This window comes from Megalopta genalis, unplaced genomic scaffold, assembly GCF_051020955.1.
Source record: "Megalopta genalis isolate 19385.01 unplaced genomic scaffold, iyMegGena1_principal scaffold0314, whole genome shotgun sequence".
Classification (NCBI taxonomy): Eukaryota; Metazoa; Arthropoda; class Insecta; order Hymenoptera; family Halictidae; genus Megalopta; species Megalopta genalis.
Window position 1 is genome coordinate 49,796 of NW_027476383.1, and position 205 is coordinate 50,000.

Consider the following 205-nt stretch of genomic DNA (forward strand, 5'->3'; position numbering starts at 1 on the left):
CCCCGGAGGTAATTGCTGCCAACCTTCGAAAAATTTTTGAAGTTGGCAGCAGTGGTCCCTTTTTTCCGTAGAGAGTTTCCTCTCTACTCGGCGGCGGCCAATCAGCGCGCGCGACGCCGCTACCGCAGCGCTACCCACGCCGACGGTGGCGTCTCGAAGCTCGAGGTGGGTTTTCGATCTATTTATCTGTTTTTGCACTTCCACA